The sequence below is a fragment of the Lampetra planeri genome, chromosome 12 (genome assembly GCF_965212315.1).
Source record: "Lampetra planeri chromosome 12, kcLamPlan1.2.h2, whole genome shotgun sequence".
Lineage (NCBI taxonomy): Eukaryota > Metazoa > Chordata > Hyperoartia > Petromyzontiformes > Petromyzontidae > Lampetra > Lampetra planeri.
The window spans coordinates 551,111-567,302 of NC_136118.1; the positions used below are offsets into that span (position 1 = coordinate 551,111).

Consider the following 16,192-nt stretch of genomic DNA (forward strand, 5'->3'; position numbering starts at 1 on the left):
AGGCTGAACAAAGACCGATGCGCATGGGTAGCATCTAGAAGGATCCAGCAGCATCCCGCCTTGCGTGATGCAATGCCAAGGCAGCCGCATAACCGCTAATTCCTCCTCACGCGACGTAGTTCCGTTCTCTCAGTCGCGTTATATCCAGTTCGCATCCACGTTATAAAAAATGCGTTCCCTGATACATTCATTGCGTTATATCCAATTCGTGTTACAAAAACACGCAGCATTATAGAACACTGTACTGTATACAGAAGGTAGTGAAGTGCAGCTCAGGCACACCACCTCGCAGGTGCAGCAGGGGGCAGCACGGGGAGGCAGGGGGAGCAGCGAGGTCTCACGGCAGCCCCAGCTGCAGCAGCACCATCTGCTGTTTGACATACAGCATCAATACCCAAACACCAGGCCACCAGCTTTACCACACGCACTACCAAGCCACCAGCTTTACCACACGCACTACCACACGCACCACCAAGTCACCAGCACTACCACACGCACTACCACACGCACTACCAAGCCACCAGCACTACCACACGCACTACCAAGCCACCAGCACTACCACACGCACTACCACACGCACTACCAGGCCACCAGCACTACCACACGCACTACCACACGCACCACCAAGCCACCAGCACTACCACACGCACTACCAAGCCATCAGCACTATCAAGCCACCAGCACTACCACCAGCACTACCACACGCACCACCAAGCCACCAGCACTACCACACGCACTACCAAGCCACCAGCACTACCACACGCACTACCACACGCACTACCAAGCCACCAGCACTACCACACGCACTACCACACGCACTACCAGGCCACCAGCACTACCACACGCACCACCAAGCCACCAGCACTACCACACGCACTACCACACGCACCACCAAGCCACCAGCACTACCACCAGCACTACCACACGCACTACCACACGCACCACCAAGCCACCAGCACTACCACACGCACTACCACACGCACTACCACACGCACCACCAAGCCACCAGCACTACCACACGCACTACCACACGCACCACCAAGCCACCAGCACTACCACACGCACTACCACACGCACCACCAAGCCACCAGCACTACCACACGCACTACCACATGCACCACCACACGCACCACCAAGCCACTACCACTACCACACGCACTACCAAGCCACCAGCACTACCCCACGCACTACCACACGCACCACCAAGCCACTACCACTACCACACGCACTACCACACGCACCACCAAGCCACCAGTACTACCACACGCACTACCATACGCACCACCAAGCCACTACCACTACCACACGCACTACCACACGCACTACCAGGCCACCTGCACTACCACACGCACTACCAGGCCACCAGCAAGCCACCAGCACTACCACACGCACCACCACACGCACTACCACACGCACTACCACACGCACTACCACACGCACCACCAAGCCACTACCACTACCACAAGTACTACCACACGCACTACCACACGCACTACTACACGCACCACCAAGCCACTACCACACGCACCACCACACGCACTACCACACGCACTACCAAGCCACCAGTACTACCACACGCACTACCAAGCCACTACCACCACCCCACGCACTACCACACGCACCACCCCACGCACTACCACACGCACCACCAAGCCACCAGCACTGCCACACGCACTACCAAGCCACCAGCACTACCACACGCACTACCACACGCACCACCAGCACCATCAAGCCACTACCACTACCACATGCACTAGCACTACCACACGCACTACCAAACCAGTCGCATTACCAAGCCACTAGCACTACCACACGCACTACCACACGCACTACCAAGCCACCAGCACTACCACACGCACTACCAAGCCACTACCACTACCACACTAACTACCACACGCACTACCACACGCACTACCAAGCCACCAGCACTACCACACGCACTACCACACGCACTACCCAATTACCAGCACTACCACGAGCACTATCTCACACGCACTGCCAAGCCACTGACTATTACGACCACACGCACCACCAGAAGTTACTCGCAGATTTCCCTTTCGCAAAAACAACAAAAACCCACTCGCATGACCCCGCACCCCCCTCCTACAAGGATTCCCCGTGTAGCCTTAACAAACTGTTGGGGCAAGTGCTGTTAGCGAGCACATAAGGCCGGCCGGCACGGGACGCGCCCGGCCGCCTTTGTCTCCCTAATGGCAATATTTACACACCGAACCAGGTAATGTTTTGAGGCTGAGTCGACCTAGGGAGGCCCAGGAATGGTTCAGCTAATCGTCACTGGTGTTGGCTGTGATCGGGAATCGAACTCGGGTTGCCGGGTTCATAGGCAGTGCACTAAGCGCTACTCACACCTGAACACACAACCACACTCAGAATCCACACACAACCACTCAGAATCCACACACACCGCTCAATACAACAACCACTAAGTAGCGGTGACGTCACAACGGCCCTCGTGCCAGGCCAGGTGCACTCGGAGGCCACGTGAAGTGTTGAAGGTTCGCTGACAGGAGGTCAAAGGACAGACCCAGGTGCCATCCGTTGACTGGGCTGACTGGCAGATGTATACCACAACACCAACTCATGAACTCACACACAGAAGACAAACTTCCCCCGTATAGCCTTACTAGACACATGGGGCAAGTGCTGTTAGGGAGTAGCACCTACGAAGGCCGGCGCGGTTCACGAGGGGGTGGGTGGTCAGCACCACGCCCGACCGCCTTTGTCTCCCCAGTAACAATGTTTACACACCGCACTAGGTACTCATGAGGCCGATTCGACCTAGGGGAGGCCCACGACCGGTTCAGATAATCGTCACTGGTATTGGCCGTGCACCGGAAACGAACTTGGGTTGCCTCTAACAATTGTATTGCACATCACATAGCAAAATCACAATTTGCGTACACATTGCCAAATACAAAACACATCAATACACAGTATCACATAATGACAATAATTACAGGGACACACATAGATGTGCAATCTCACACAGCCAGACACGCGTTCACACAATGACACACACCCCACGAACCGTTATTTGCCCCCCTTTTCACCTTCGCAGACTATTGGAAAGTTGCTGTTAGCGAGCACCTATTAAAGCTGCCTTTGTCTCCCCGGTTCTGATATTTAACCACCTTACCAGCAGGTACAGTACTACTCATTTAAGGCTGAGTCGGGCCAGGAGAGGCCCAGTACCGGCTCAGGTATCAACCGTCACTGATGTTAGCCGCGACCCTGATCGAACTCGTGGCCACGATTCGCAGGAGCGCAGCCGCGCGAACCGCTGCGCCACCGCTCCCCTCGGTACACGCGGATACAAAGATGATGCCCCCCCCCGTCGTGTAACCTGTCAACACTGTTGGGGGTAAGTGCTGTGGGCGAGCAGCGTCTAGTAAGGCCGGTACAGCTACACACACGGTGGTGGCGGTGGGGTGGCCAGAACCACGCCCGGCCGCCTTTGTCTCCCAAGCGGCGATGTACTACTGCATTACAACCATCGCATCGGGTCCTCGTAACGAGGCCGAGTCGGTCGAGAAAGGAGACGCTATTCGTCTCCGGTGTTGGTGGCCGTGAGCGGGAATCAAACTCGGGTCGCCGGGTTCGTAGCTCAGCGCGCTCACCGCGCTCACCGCTGCGCCATCGCTCAGCCCCCCCAGCACCACCACCCCCACACCCGGCCCCCCACACGATCACTCGCACGCATCTCCTACCTAGAGAGAGATCCGCGTGCCAGCAGCAGCGGCAGCAGCAGCAATTACAGCGCGGATCACAACAACAAGACGACGACGGCGGCGGCTGCTGCTGCATTGTTTAAACGGAGCGGGCCCCGATTACAAAACCCACGCCGCCCGGCCGTGTTTACCTACACGGAGGAGGAGCAGCAGGGAGCGCGGGGCGGAGAGCGGGGGCAGGGGGGGTGGTTGGTGGTGGTGTTGGTGGTGGTGGGCCGCGCGCGAGCGAGAGAGGAGGGGAGAAGATAGATGGTGGCAGAGCGCGGTGAGAGAGGAGGAAGAGCGGCTGCGTCGTGCACGGCGCCGCGGCCGCCGCTGCTGCTTTCTGCCGCTTCTTTGTGAGCGCGGCGGAGCGCGAGGGAGGGAGGGGAGGGAGGGGGGGCGGGGGGGGAGGTGCACGAGGGGGAGATCGGCGGGCGAAGGGGGGAATCCGAGAGAAATCTGGGGGAGGGTCCCCTCGCTAGAAGTGGGGTGGTGTTGGGGTGGTGTTGGGGGTACCCCCCCACCCAGGGCCCTGCGGGCGCGGGCCCCTGGGTGTCGCGGCGAGACACAAAGACGGCACTTGTCGTTGACCCCCGCTCGCTCAATCTCTTCTCTCCATCTCCTCCGCTCCGCTCCCGCTCGCCAGCTCTGATAATCAGCTTTGTCATTCTGCTTTCCGGCCCATTAAACAAACAATACAGCCGGAGAAAGTAAACAGCACGGACCTGGCCTCCAAAGCTCCCACCAACACCTACATGACCACAGGAGCTCGCGGGTGTCACCGTGACATTTCTGGAAGGGGGCTCCACCCTGGCACCGTGGTGGCACCGTGGTGGCACCGTGGTGTAACGGCCCCCACTGGGCCCCATGCCTCTGCTACTGCCCCCTCCCCGCCTTCAGCTAAAGCGCTTTCTTCGAGTGCCGCGCCGTGGCCTCTCGTTTCTGCAGGTGGTAGGGCCCCCCCCACCGACGTCCGTGACAGCCGGAGGGACACAGCCCCACAGCTGTCAGAGCGGGTGAGGGATGGGACACCCGATGGCGAGGTGCGAGCCAAGTCCGGGCTGCTTCTCGTCCCGTGTTTCTCTCAATGCTCGGCCAATCTCACAAGGGCTCACGTGCAGCGAGGGCAGGCGCGGGGCCGCACTTTTCGGCTATAAATACGTGCGGGTCCATTGTCTGCACGCTGAAGATAATTGGACGGGGTCTTAATTCGCCACCCAACGTCTCCGCCATGAGCGCCGCGGTCCCCGCTCTCCCTGCTGCAGGCACGCGGGCAGGAGACGCAACAGCTCGGCACGACGGAAATGTGGAAGCGGAGAGAGACCTCGACGCCCCGGATACCGCAGCAAGCAGCTGCAGTTTGGCAGATACCATCTGCCGTGGCAGGAGCTGAGAGGGAAGAGATTGGGAGTGGAGGGATGAGGAGAAGAGTAGAGGGAGAGTAAAACGGTAGCATGAGCTCTAAGGGAGAGCCAGGAGGAAGGAGAGGTTGAGGCCTCGGGAGAGTTGAGGCCTCAGGAGGGACTCGCTGAGCATAGATTGTGGCCGGGGGGGGGGGCAGTGGTGAAAGGCGCCCCCTACGACCCACGTCTTCCACAGCACTGGAGGCGTGGGTCTTATCTCGCCATGGCACCCGTGCCTCCATCCCCACCACAATCGCCACCACCACCATCGCGGCCTCCAACGTGGGCGCCATTGAGACCGCATCTGCAGGCGCGCATCCCGCAGCCGGGATTTCCTCCTCGCCGCTCGTTCAGACTAGCACAACACGGGTCAACGACCGGAGAGGGCGTTGTCAATCCACTGCTGGAAGAAGGCCCTCCTCACGCCGTATTGATCATGGGAGTTGCTTGACCATACTTCACCATCAGTGCAGGTATACAGGGTGAACCGGGTCATATTATTGTTTCCACCATCAAGTGAGATGCTGATTGATTGATTGCGTCAATCGCTCATCTCCCAGCCAGCGCCCATCCACACATGAGACGCCGCGCCACACCGCCACTGTACGCGTCAACTTCTCAGGTCACGCCATGCCATCGCTTCCTTTCGTAGAGGTCGCTTTGGCAACGCCCCCCCCCCCCCCCCGGGTCAGCGGGGTCAGACGGAAGGGCCACCCACCCCGACGTGGACAGCCACGTCCAGCCCCACCATGGCACCACCACGCAGGCCGCCCCACCGCCGCCTCCATTGCAGCGGCCGCGCGTCAGGGTTCTGGCTGCGACACGGACGCTGGCACCTGGCGCCATCACGCACACTCGCCGCACTCCTATGTCTCGCTCCTTGTACAAATTCCAAAAGCCTCGCGCTCACTGCCATTTTTACCTCAGACCGGGGTCTCCCCGCCCCCATCCTTCCAACCCAGCCCTGCCTCCCGGCGACACGGAGCAAGGCCGGGAGGGGCCTCCGGGGCGGCCAAGGCAGCTGCGTTTCCATGGAGAGCTGGCACTGAGCTAAGAGCAACATCCGGTGAAGTATGGTCGGGCTGAGCCGGGTCGGCCAGAGGCATTATGCCAGGGACGCGAGTGGCGGAGGTGGAATCCGTCGAGCTGCCTCAACTTGGGCCCCCGGCGTGCAGCCGTCAGGCCCAGGTCTCCCTCGCGAGAGATTTGATGCGTAAATGGAAACTCCACCTGGTTACACATACAGTAAACGTATCTACGCACAACAATAATGAGGAGCCCTTTGTCAATCCACTGCTGGATGAAGGCCTCCATTATACCGTGTCGGAACATGGTGGGTTGTTTGACCGTATTTCATCACGCTGGTCAGTGCGGGTTCGTGAAGGGGAAGAGTGGTTCAAATTGCACTCGTTACGAATAGTTGCGGCCGAGAATCAAACTCAGGTCTCCGGGGTCAGAGCCCAGCGCTCTAACCATTGTGCCACCCTTCCACCTATATACCTACCTGCCAACAGTACGTACGCTTCTACCAGTTTATCCAAGCTGCCTGCCTAAATAGCTACCTACCTACCGACCTGCATACCAACTATGTGCTTTTAGATCTGCCGAGGTATAATGGTTAGCATAACTGGACTTATAATCCAGAGGTCGCCGGTTCAACTCACGTGGCATGCCAGTTGAAACAATGGGGCAAGTGTCTTGAACCACCGACCCCCACCACGCAGTCTGTACAAGCAGCAACGTAAATGGATTCATCATCAGTTAGTCGATCAGCAAGTCGCGTTGTGGTGGGGTAAAGTATGGGTGCTTTCATCACTTCCAAGCCGTCTGGCCAGCATGGGAAAGAGTTCAGATGGACAGGCCTCTAGGGCGCCCTCTAGTGGAGGCCAATCCGCCAGCAGGCGAGTGAGCAAGCACTTGCAGGGCTGAACCTTGGCATAGTTCTCGAGTGACCTACATTTATACCCCCTTACCCGAGTGACCCACTTATCTATCTCGCTGCCTGCTTGCCCAGTAGCTACCATCTCTCCCCTCTCTCCGGTTGTCCCCAGCTGCTGGACACGTCGGCGACGTACAGCACGGTTTGTTGGCTGTGCCGGGCGGACCGTGGGGGGGGGGCGGACCGTGGGGAGGGGGGGGGGCACCACCCGCGGCCACGTGGCTCCCCCGCGGGTGGTGAGCACACGGGGGGGGGGGGCACGAGGAGCACAGAGCGGCAGGGGCGGGGGGCACGGGGGTCACATTAGGGGGGGGGGGGGTTAGGCGGGGGGAGGGTTAGGCGGGGGGGGGGGCACGAGGGAGACGGACATGTGGTGGGGAACATGGACAGAAGACGCGGGGGTCTCTATCTTGCTGCTGCTCTTCTCAGCTTTGTTGTTGCGGTGGCCTGTGTCCCCGTGGCCTGTGTGACGGTGCGCGCCCCGGCCCCCGTCCCGTGACCCAAGTCCCCGTGTCTCTTTGCCCCTCTCACCCTATGTCCCGCTGTCCGCGTTCCTCCGTGTCCCCAAGTCTCACGTATCCGTGTCTCGGCTGTACCCGTGTCTCCCTACTAACCCGCGTCTCCTTGTCCCTCCGACCCGCACGCCCCCCTGTCCCCGTCGTCCTGTTATTCCCGCGTCCCCGTGTACAGTAGCTGGCGCCTCACCGCCTCCATTCAAAGACGGCCGCGCACAATGGGACCGAGCTCGCTCCGCCCCCCCCACAGCGACCACGGGCAACTCCTCACCACTCACCACGTCCTCACCACCACCACGTCCTCACCACCACCACTCCACTCACCCTCACGCAATGGCTGAGACGCGAGGCCAAATCCTCTCCCCCATGCGCCGCGTCCGGGCCGATTGGGCGACGAAGGTGACGACGACGACGGCGGCGGTGATTTAGACGCGGTGAGTGATGAGGTGATGAGGGAGGCAGAAGCAGAAGACGTCGACGAGGAGGAGATGATGGAGGATGATGAGGAGGATGGAGGAGGAGGAGATGAGGAGGAGGAGATGGAGGAAGAGGAATCGGCTGTGCCGCCGGGAGCGAATCCGGGCCGCGCGTGGGAGCGGCGCCTGGTGAGGGGGGTACAGTGCGGGCGGAGGGGCGCGCGCACACACACACACTGGCACCCTGATACACACAGACACACACTGGCACCCTGACACACACACACTGGCACCCTGACACACACACACTGGCACCCTGACACACACACACACACTGGCACCCTGATACACACACACTGGCACCCTGACACACACACTGGCACCCTGATACACACACACACACTGGCACCCTGACACACACACACTGGCACCCTGACACACACACACTGGCACCCTGATACACACACACACACACTGGCACCCTGACACACACACACACTGGCACCCTGACACACACACACACTGGCACCCTGACACACACATACACACTGGCACCCTGACACACACAGACACACACTGGCACCCTGACACACACACACACTGGCACCCTGACACACACACACACTGGCACCCTGACACACACACACACACTGGCACCCTGACACACACATACACACTGGCACCCTGACACACACACACACACACGGGCACCCTGACACACACACACACACACTGGCACCCTGACACACACACACACACTGGCACCCTGACACACACACACACTGGCACCCTGATACACACACACACACTGGTACCCTGACACACACACACACACACTGGCACCCTGATACACACACACTGGCACCCTGATACACACATACTGGCACCCTGACACACACACACACTGGCACCGTGACACACACACTGGCACCCTGACACACACACACACACTGGCACCCTGATACACACACACACACTGGCACCCTGATACACACACACACACTGGCACCCAGATACACACACACTGGCATCCTGACACACACATACACTGGCACCCAGATACACACACACACACTGGCACCCTGACACACACACACACACACTGGCACCCTGACACACACACACACTGGCACCCTGACACACACACACACACTGGCACCCTGACACACACACACTGGCACCCTGACACACACACACACTGGCACCCTGACACACACACACACACTGGCACCCTGATACACACACACACACTGGTACCCTGACACACACACACACACACTGGCACCCTGATACACACACACTGGCACCCTGATACACACACACTGGCACCCTGATACACACCTACTGGCACCCTGACACACACACACACACTGGCACCCTGACACACACACTGGCACCCTGACACACACACTGGCACCCTGACACACACACTGGCACCCTGATACACACACACACACTGGCACCCTGATACACACACACACTGGCACCCAGATACACACACACTGGCACCCTGACACACACACACACTGGCACCCTGATACACACACACACTGGCACCCAGATACACACACACACACTGGCATCCTGAAACACGCACTGGCACCCAGATACACACACACTTGCACACGGGTACACACACGCACTGGCACCCGGATACACAAACGGACTGGCACCTGGGAACACACAACAACCGACATTCGACACGAAGTGGAGATGCCAACACCCCGGCGCTTGTGCCAGGCTAGGTGGACGTGAAGTATCAAAGGCTCGCTGACAGGTCACGGAACAGACCCAGGTGCCATGGGTTGATTCACTGAAATGACTGTCAGATGCACCACCTGTGCTCCCCACTGTGCCAACTTGCTTAGATTTATCTGCCCGGCGCTCCGCTCGTTGTTGTGAGCGTCGCTCTTCTGCCCTCCGTTGTTGCTGGAGGGCGACTGCCTCCAATTGTCCAGTAGCAGCAGCAGCGTCCTTCACAAGCCTCCTCCACAGAGGCCAATCTTGACTCCACGGGTACCAAAGTCTACTTAGCTCCCATTTAGCCCCCTCTATCCGGCCAAACAGAAGCTGCTTGGGCATGCGGTGGCTGGGCATGCGGGCTGCATGACTCAGCCATGTAGCATGCGGGCTACATGACTCAAACAATGCAGCTTCGCCGGCTGGAGGGGCTCGCTGATGGGATTGGTGTCCAGATCTGTCAGGACCTGGTTAAACCCAGGATGGATCGTAGACGGGTAAGCCGGAATGCTTCAAATCGGTGCAGATGTTCTATGAGAGGGGTTAACGACGTTTCGCAAGCTTAGAGAAATGAAGGGCATAACTGTGGACGAAAAGACCCACTGACACACAAAGATCCCAAGCATCGCCTTAACAGTGCTGTTAGTGAGTAGCGATGAAACCTGGAACGGCACACGACGGGGTGGGTGGCCAGCACCACGCCCGGCCGCCTTTGTCTCCCCACTGACGATATTTTTACACACCAGGCACTAATTTGAGACTGGGTCGATCTAGGGGGAGGCCCAAGACCGGTTCAGACAATAGTCACTGGTGTTGGACCGTGAGCGGGAATCGAACTTTAGGGTTCGGAGCGCAGCGCGCTAACCGCCGCGCCACCGTATAGCCTTAGACTGTTGGGGCAATTGCTGTTAGCGAGCACCTATGAAGGCTGACACGGCACACAAGGGGGTGGGGTGGCCAGCAACCACGCGGCGTGCGCTCAACACAGTGGCGATGTTGACGCACCTCGTTTGAGGCTGGAGTCGACAGACAGACACACACAGACACACAGCCAGACACGCAGACAGACACACACAGAGAGCCACACACCACGAGCACGCTGCTTCCTCCGTGCCCGCACGAGGCCCGAGGAGGAACAAAGTAACTTTCTCCCCCCCCGCTACCCCCTCCCCCCCCGCTACCCCCTCCCCCCCCCGCTACCCCCCTCCCCCCCCCCGCTACCCACTCCCCCCCCCCGCTACCCCCCTCCCCCCCCCCGCTACCCACTCCCCCCCCCGCTACCCCCTCCCCCCCCCGCTACCCCCCTCCCCCCCCCGCTACCCACTCCCCCCCCGCTACCCACTCCCCCCCCGCTACCCCCTCCCCCCCCCCGCTACCCACTCCCCCCCCCGCTACCCCCTCCCCCCCCCGCTACCCACTCCCCCCCCGCTACCCCCTCCCCCCCCCCGCTACCCCCCTCCCCCCCCCGCTACCCACTCCCCCCCCGCTACCCACTCCCCCCCCGCTACCCCCTCCCCCCCCCGCTACCCCCTCCCCCCCCCGCTACCCACTCCCCCCCCCGCTACCCCCCCCCCCCGCTACCCCCTCCCCCCCCGCTACCCCCCCCCGCTACCCCCCCCCCGCTACCCCCTCCCCCCCCCGCTACCCCCCTCCCCCCCCCCGCTACCCACTCCCCCCCCCCGCTACCCACTCCCCCCCGTTACCCCCCCCCGCTACCCCCCCCCCCGCTACCCCCTCCCCCCCCCCGCTACCCCCCTCCCCCCCCCCGCTACCCCCCTCCCCCCCCCGCTACCCCCCTCCCCCCCCCGCTACCCACTCCCCCCCGTTACCCTCTCCCCGCTACCCCCTCCCCGCCCTCTCCCCCCTCTTTCCCCTTCCCCCCACTTTTCCATTCCCCCCCCACCTCCCCGCCCCCATCCCCCGGCGCCCCTCCCCCATCCCCCGGCGCCCCTCCCCCGCCTGTATCCATCTTGTTGCGCGCGTCCGCCGCCACCGCCATTGCCGCCGCGGAACGGAAACTAAAAAGTTGCCGCGGCTGGCGACGGCGGCGGTGGTGGGGCGTGTGGGTGGGGAGCCGGGGAGTTGGGACGGGGAGATGCGGGACGCGGCCGTCGGACCCGCGGCGAGCACCACGACGATGTCGTCGTGGATGCTGCTGCTGATGTTGTCGAGGTGGTTGTTAGCAGGAGACGAGCGCTGAGCGGAACATGGCGGGGCAGGGAAGCACGACATCCAACCTGAGGGCGGCGGCATTCGTAGGGGATTGTGAACGCTCAGCAGCCCTTCTCCCCACGGCACTCGCCACTCCGTGCGGGCCGCAGGGCCCATCCTGGCCCTCCCGCGAGGGAAGGAGGCGCCGTCATGGGCCCGGACCCCTTAAAATGGCTCCAACGCCCTCGGGCGTTCACATCACGGGTGGCGCCACGAAATGGTCGGCGGCCCCTGGCCGTGGATGGGCGCAGGTCGGGCTCCGGGGTCCTTGCACGGGCCGCGAGGCCTCCCAACCTCGCCGCGGGGCTGCGGCCGTCTCCGTGGTGGCGTCCCCGCGGTGGTGGTGTCCCCGCGGTGGTGGTGTCCCCGCGGTGGTGGTGGTGTCCCCGCGGTGGTGGTGGTGGCGTCCCCGCGGTGGTGGTGGTGGCGTCCCCGCGGTGGTGGTGGTGGCGTCCCCGCGGTGGTGGTGGTGTCCCCGCGGTGGCGTCCACGTCTGAACGCGAGGCCGCGGGGGTAACCAACTCTGAATCAAGTCGTGATTTGGTCCGACCGAAACCAGGGCTCGAGTTACGCTTGAGGTCGAGGGTTCATTGCTCCCGTGGGCACGATGCACACACCGACTTGGCGTGTACTATATGGTGTGTGCACACTAATCAGCCATCGTCAATCAACTTCTGGATGAAGGTTTCCCCAATTCGCCACCACTCAACAGATGCACCACTCAACACACGGATGCGCTGTACAGTTTACAAAAGTACTGTCAATATCTTGTTACGCTTGTGGTTTTAATAAAATTCAAACTGCAAACAGTTTAAATGCATTGGTTGGTGTTGTGGAGCTGAGAATTACCTCTCTGATTGCAAAGTCACAGGTCACTGCACGTGAGTTATTCCCCGGACTTGAGGCTGCCCCAGGCTCTGCCGCCGCGGAACCCCAACGCAGCAAGCTCCCTGATTGTACCCCACTTGGCCCGAGGCCGGGTGCCCTCACCACCTGGTCCCCTGGGTGCTGCCCTTGTGGTTTCCCGATGCCGGATCGAGTTGGGATGGAATTCGATGCCTTCCGCGCTGTGTGGGCAGCGGCGCTGATTCATGGCGGCGGTGCAATCAGTCACCAATCACGCACCCATCACGCACCCATGGCAGAGAACATTTGAAAAATCTAGAATCTACCATGCCGGTAATGACAATCACGTATCTGTAAAACTGCTCACTGCTGTTTGTGAAGGGCCCTGATGTCTGATGGCATTTGGCTCTTACAAAGGACCCCAGAGGGTAGAATGGGGCACCGAGGAATTTTGGAGTAACGCCCCGGGGCCCTGTTTCTTGGGCCCATTGTGGCCCTCAAGGGCCCTTCGTGGCTCAAAAGGAAAAAAGTCGAAAGCCAACACGTACAGTATGAACCTTGATGGGGTGTTCCTTCACACCAACATGTAAAAAAAATGTGGCTAAAAGTTAAAGCTGATAAAATTAGGATTCATTTTACGAATTATCACTAATTATGACCACGATTATATCACTTTGTCAGGGAGTTGTGGCCGAATGCATACAACTTGAAATTGGCGACGACTCTCTCCTTTTATAAAACAACGTCAGGGAATAATTAATTACTAACAGGCATTGTACTTTTAAAAAAATGTATGCGGCGTTCTGACAACGATATTAAACGAGCGCTGTGCCAGGGACGGCCTGGCACAGCGCTGTGAGCTCGGACCCTCCTGCATCCCCCTTGCCCATTACCTTCCTCTGGTGCTGCAGGGACGCAAATTGTATTTGTTGATATCTATGGGAACTTTTTCTTAGGATCAAGAATGGTGAAAAATAGTAGGTTTTATTATGTCTAGCAATAAAACAGGTGTTAAGATCTAGATTTGAAGTTTTCGTGACAGCAGGGATCCATACTCTTTGGTTCTTTCGGTAAAGTCACGTCGGTATAAAATAAATCACAATTTGTGATTTATTTTTAAAATAAATCACAATTTGTGATTTATTTTATTTTATACCTACGTGACTTTACCGAAAGAACCAAAGAGTATAGGTGTTAAGATGTTCAAACACCAAATAGATACCTTTCTCAAGGCATCCAATCTGCATTAACCACATGCGGCTTGGGTTACCTTGCACTCTCCGAGGGGTCGGCAACCTGTGGCTCTGGAGCCGCATGCGGTAGCTCTTTAACGACTCATTCGTGACGTTATCTATCAAGGACCACCATCTCGTATTCACATGCATTGCGGCTGTCAAATATAGATTATTTTTACCGAAATCGAAAAAGAGGTCTCTTGTTATTTTGATTGCCGACTCGTGCACTATCCCAAGTCAATGTTTATATATTTTATATATATTAAACCCACTTGTATAAAATCATAGTGTGGAATTGACCTACGCTAGGGATGAAGGCTTTATGCAGATGTAGGAGCGATTCCAGGTGTGTATTTCGGATCCTCTATCAGTTCCAAGTCGTAGGGTCTTTTTTTTTTACCAGCATCGAGACGATATTCACGTCCTGTTTCTCCTCCAGAACAAGTGGTGAAAATTACACATTCGTATGGCGAGGTTCATATGGCGAGGTCCATATGAGGTAACTATTGAACCCAGATGCATGATGGTCTAAGTCAGGGGTCAGCAAACTACAGCTTCGGACCAGCATGCGGCTCTTTAAGAATTGCGCCACGACGTTATTTATTAAGGAACCCGTCTCGTATTCACATGCATCGCGGCTCTATGAAGTATTGAGTTTTTTTTACCGAATTAAAAAAAAATGGTTCTTGTTATTTTGGACCCCTGGTCCAAGTCCACCCTAAACTATGATTTGAACTGGCAACCTGAAGTGCAGGGGTGTTGTGTTGGGGACCTTGAATCGGTTGACTGTGGGCAATACTTGGGGAGCTGCCTCTGGTGCAGGGCTTCTGAGCCTTGTTCACTCCACAGCGTTCACACTGTCAGGCTGGCTCGATCTTCGCGGCCACACTTCTGACGACCCAACAGCGGCGTGCACGACCGAGGGCGTTGAGAGGGCCCTGGGTTGACGGCCGTCTGCCATCCTGCGCATCCGCGACCGATGGAGAGGGGAGTAGGTGGGAGGTGGAGGCTGGATTGGCCACTGAACAGCACGGAGAGTTCGTGTGCCCGAGCTTGCCAACAGCGAGGTTCTCTCCTGCCCTATAATTCCCACAATACCGCCGCTCACCTAGGACGTTGACACACTGGTTTTGAAGCAATATTTTTGCGTATGGTAATATTTTAAGTAGCTAAATGCCAGTGTCGAGGTCTGCTAGCCACGTCGAAAGCGCTTCAGGCGAGAGTTCGTGTAGTTTTTCTATCCCTTCGTTGAAGGAGCGCATCCTATCATGCAGTGTTCCGCACTCATTTTCAGAGGGGGGCCACTTTCGCAGATAACACTGGTCAACACACTTTTTCTGGCATAAGGTATTCCAACGGTTGTAATGTAATTTTGGGGTTCTGATTCCAAATCTGGCATCAGTTTTTATCTATCACATCAGGTTTTTGAGATATCAAATATTACATTTTCAATAAAAACTGCAGAAGAAAAAATTAAATAAATGTGGATATCTACATAAAATGATATTATAAACACTATCCTAAAAATACAGCACCATATTTTAACACTAAAGCAGTCACTGACTCGCAACAACTTGCAATCATAAGTGACAGAGTTAATTTCGGGTAAAATCAATGAAAAGGGGGTATGCCGATAGCATACAAAAATTAACCCGTAAAAACAAAGTTTTTCACTATAAATCCTTTATATGCGTGGCGGCTAGAGTCCTCTCGTCCTCTGGCTTGAGATGGCTGCCACCTATCGGTCAGATGATTGCCTGCCACCATTAAGCAATTGGTAATTAAATATAATTTCTTTTTTCCTAAAAAGTGTAAAATTTAGGAATTTTTTTTTTCGAAAATAAATTGTCACGCACAACGAGTCTGTGTGCAAAATGTCAGCTCGATTGGATCACGGGAAGTGGGTTAAAAAACGACCGAAAGATTTGCACGGTCGTAAGCGCGCAAGCAAGCAAGCAAGTGAACTTAATATAAAGGATTTAAAAATGAGATGTGATAGAGCAGATTTGGAATCAGCACCCTGAAATTAGTCTGAAACAGCTGCAAAAGTCCAGGCCAGAAAAAAATGTTTTTTTTTGTTGACCAGTGTAAGACATCAGCGTGAGGGCCGACACACATTTGCAACCATTGGGGTTTGACAGCACGATGGAGTGTTT

General features: G+C 57.6%; 1 protein-coding gene across 6 annotated transcripts in view; it reads right to left on the reverse strand.

Annotated features, from left to right (window-relative positions):
• LOC144721471 (C-terminal-binding protein 1-like) overlaps window positions 1–9,734 on the reverse strand; it is a 48,659-nt gene extending 38,925 nt beyond the window's left edge. The window contains exons 1-2 of one of the 6 annotated variants that reach the window (XR_013585915.1): window positions 7,913–9,734; window positions 286–367 (exon numbers count right to left, since the gene is read on the reverse strand). The gene's annotated coding sequence lies outside the window, so the exon portion shown is untranslated. Of the gene's footprint in view, window positions 1–285; window positions 371–3,880; window positions 4,099–7,912 lie in introns of those variants that run through there. The other 5 variants (XR_013585914.1, XM_078599099.1, XM_078599100.1 and 2 more) reach the window with 5 other exon arrangements.
• Window positions 9,735–16,192: the final 6,458 nt, after the last annotated feature.